The sequence below is a fragment of the Sinocyclocheilus anshuiensis genome, unplaced genomic scaffold (genome assembly GCF_001515605.1).
Source record: "Sinocyclocheilus anshuiensis isolate Anshui unplaced genomic scaffold, SAMN03320099.WGS_v1.1 scaffold451, whole genome shotgun sequence".
Classification (NCBI taxonomy): Eukaryota; Metazoa; Chordata; class Actinopteri; order Cypriniformes; family Cyprinidae; genus Sinocyclocheilus; species Sinocyclocheilus anshuiensis.
In genome coordinates, this window is record NW_015549630.1 from 1144853 (window position 1) to 1148458 (window position 3606).

The following is a 3606-nucleotide window of genomic DNA, read 5'->3' on the forward strand; positions in this document are numbered from 1 at the left end:
ACACACACACACACACACACACACACACACACACACACACACACACACACAACAATAGTGCAAAAACAGTTTTCTCTCAGTAATTGCTAGTACAATTAATTAGAACAAAAGGCAAGTAACACGTTGAATTAAACATGACATTTTGAAGTAGAAAGCCTGAAATAGTATTTCCTTGTAAAACCTACTTCAATAATGTTTAATAATTAATAAAAAACATTTTTTACAGTTTAGCAAAAACCCACAACACAGTTAAAAACTTAATTTAACTCACACTGACATCGTTCAAATTCTCTGCAGGAAGTGTAAAACAGGATTATTATTAGACTATATTTAACTAAAGCTAAAACTAAAACTTAATAAATATATATATTTTTTAAATATATTTCAGATAGTTGCCAAGGCAACATTTCTCATTTTCATTTAATATAACTTTTTGCACTAAATAACTAAAACTGGAAAATATAATAAAAAATATAAACATATTTCATTAAAATGACAAAAACACATGAAAATTTAAATAAAAGTGAAAACAAATAAAAAAATATGAAAATTATAATTGTTTCTCAATGATTTGCTTTTCGATTCTTTTTCATTTTCAATAACATGAAATTGCTGGCACTTGCTTGCTTTAAACTGTAGTGTGTGATTCAATGTAATATGCTTTTGCATAAGTTTATTTAAAACTTTGAGCAGTTTTTATGTTTCCAAAGGATTAACATGTCAAAGACCTGTGAGAGAGAAACAGAGGCCAACAACGCTCACAAAGTTCCCTAGTAGACATTAATCTAATATTAGATACCTATCATTATCATAATATCCATATAATATCATATAAAAGAGTAAAGTGCTTAGAGACACGTTATGTACAGTTCTACAAGCAAACATAACACATGACTTGATTTCCTTTTCTTTCAGAAGAACCTCCTACCCACCGATCTGCCTCTCCCAAAATCAACAACCGCAAAGTTCAAACCTCCAGGACATGTTTTGTTCCTCATGTCAGCGTAGCCATGAAAGCATTGTAACGGATGAGAAATGATTTGCCATTCGTGCTGAGGGGGTGTTGCCTTCATTGTGTTTCCAAAAAAGACCATCATTTGGATATAACATCAACCACAAACAGAGGAAATCTTTACTAAGGGCAAAATCTGCCGCCCATTTACACAAAGAGAACACCTGCTTCCCCTTTCTTCAAAACAAAACATGGTCTCAAGTGCAGTCCAAAAAAAAAAAAAGTTTGGTTAATGTTGAAGTACCGGCAGGCTGTGACATGCCAGCCGGGCTGTGTCATAACTCTAGCGTGAAAAACACTGTCAAAACTCAGACATCATTTTTAAAGACATAATTAGTGTTTGAGACTGAGGAGACATTAAACTGTTTATAAGGTTGGGCACCCGAACAGTGAACAGAGTTACAGTTCCCAAAAAACTTATTGGAGGAATTATAAGCTTAGAAGTCAGATACCAGATTGATTATCACAAACTACTGTGTATACGTACTTTACGCCTTAGCGTGAAAAATAAAACAGATTATTGTGACATAAAGATTAAAATTAGTCAGAACTTTTGAAATATAAAGTCACATTGTGGGATGTCACAATTGCAAGAAATGAAGCCAGAGACATTTTCACCCGTCTTTTGCAATATAGATCTTTATGACTGCCACTCGCTCATGGCTTTGATTTTAGATGTCTTTGTTGATTTAAACTGTTTAGAAATAGTTTTATTCCCCACGAGAACAGCGAGAGCATTTAGTGGGCAAGATTAGTTCACTCAAATCCACACGAACAACACAAAACATGTGTTCCCCTGCAGTGGTCCATGACTGTCCTCTTTCCTCTTACCCAGTGCAAGGACACAACTGGAGACAATTAGGAGAAAATGCTATGAGCAATATCAAACTTAACAAATGTTCTTTGTTTCCTGCTCTTTGTCTTTCCATGTCACAGGGTATGTTCAGAAATAAACATTAGTTAATTACTTACAGAATACTGTGCAGTAAATGTTATATTGTCATTTTTGGAAGAAAAAAAAAACTCAAATAGCAGTATGCTACCACACTACTTTTGTCATGTGACCTCTTTGCATGTTTAATTCAGCAAGTAGCACCCAGTTATTGTGAAAAAAAAACATAACATTTGGATTATAATGTATTTATAGTATATTTTAACATAAGGAATAGTTCACCCAAAAATTAAAATTTGCTGAAATGTACTCACACTCAGGCCATACAAGATTTAGATTAGGTTGTTTCTTCATGAGAATAGATTTGGAGAAATGTATCACTTGCTCACTCGCCAATGGATACTCTGCGTTGAATGGGTTCCGTCAGAATGAGAGTCCAAACAGCTGATAAAAACATCACAATAATCCACATGGCTCCAATCCATCAATTAATGTCTTGTGAAGTAAAAAAACTGTGTGTTTATAATAAACAAATCCATCATTAAAATGTTTTTATCTTCAAAGTGTGGCTAAAATATGAGTCCTCTATCCATAATATTACTTGCTCCAGTAAAAAATCATCTCGTATGAATCAGGAGAGAAATGTGCATAGATCAAACACCGTTTACAAGCAGAAGCAGTCCAAAAAAGTTCTAAATAAATATGTTTGTGGATTCTGGATCCATAAATGATGGATTTGTTTATTACAAACACTTTTAGCTTCACAAGACATTAATTGATGGACTGGATTCGTGTGAATTATTGTGAAGTTTTTATCAGCTATTTGGACTCTCGTTGACGGCACCCATTCACTGCAGTGGATGCATTGATGAACAAGTGATGAAATGCTCAATTTCTCCAAATCTTGTCCAATAAAGAAGCAAACTCATCTACATCTTGGATAGCCTGAGAGTGAGTACATTTTCAGCAAATATTCATTTTTGGGTGAACAATTTTTTTTTTAAAATATTGTACTATAAACTGCAGCATTAGTAGGAGCACTTTTTTTTAACTCTTCCGCTATATCTGATGTGCAGGTTGTTGTGATTTGAACAATCAGGCTAATTTTAGGGAGATCGGGTGTGGGTTTCCTGAGGATAGATGTCAGTACAGATGGAATGGGGTCGATAGCTTGTGCTTTAACTGCATGCTGAATCTAAAGCACTTTGGCAAAATAAACCATGTGTGTGTAAGCATGGATATATGTGTAGCGTCAAATCATATACATAAGCATGAATATTTGGAGATACACGTAGTGGCAAATTCATACACCAAAGCAGGAGATCACATGTACACACATGTACACTGACATGCTAATGCATGAGATTCATGAGCCACTTGTTCTGATCTTAGTGGAGAATCCTGTGGCCTTCATGCTTCACACAAACAGACGAAAGTGCCACTATCTAAACATCAAAACAGCTGTTTTACTAGTCTGAGGCTTTGAGCAATGTAATCCTTGGATTTATGACTGTAACAATGACATACAAACTAGGAATGACGTATATGTGTTTGGTTATGCATGCACATACACTGGCGTCATACAGTCTTAATGCTACTGTTGTGTATATCTTATGGTTTGTATACTTTTTTTTCAGTACAAGTTATATTATTAGCATAATAATTTTACGTAAAAGATTAACTGAAACAATAAAATGAATGT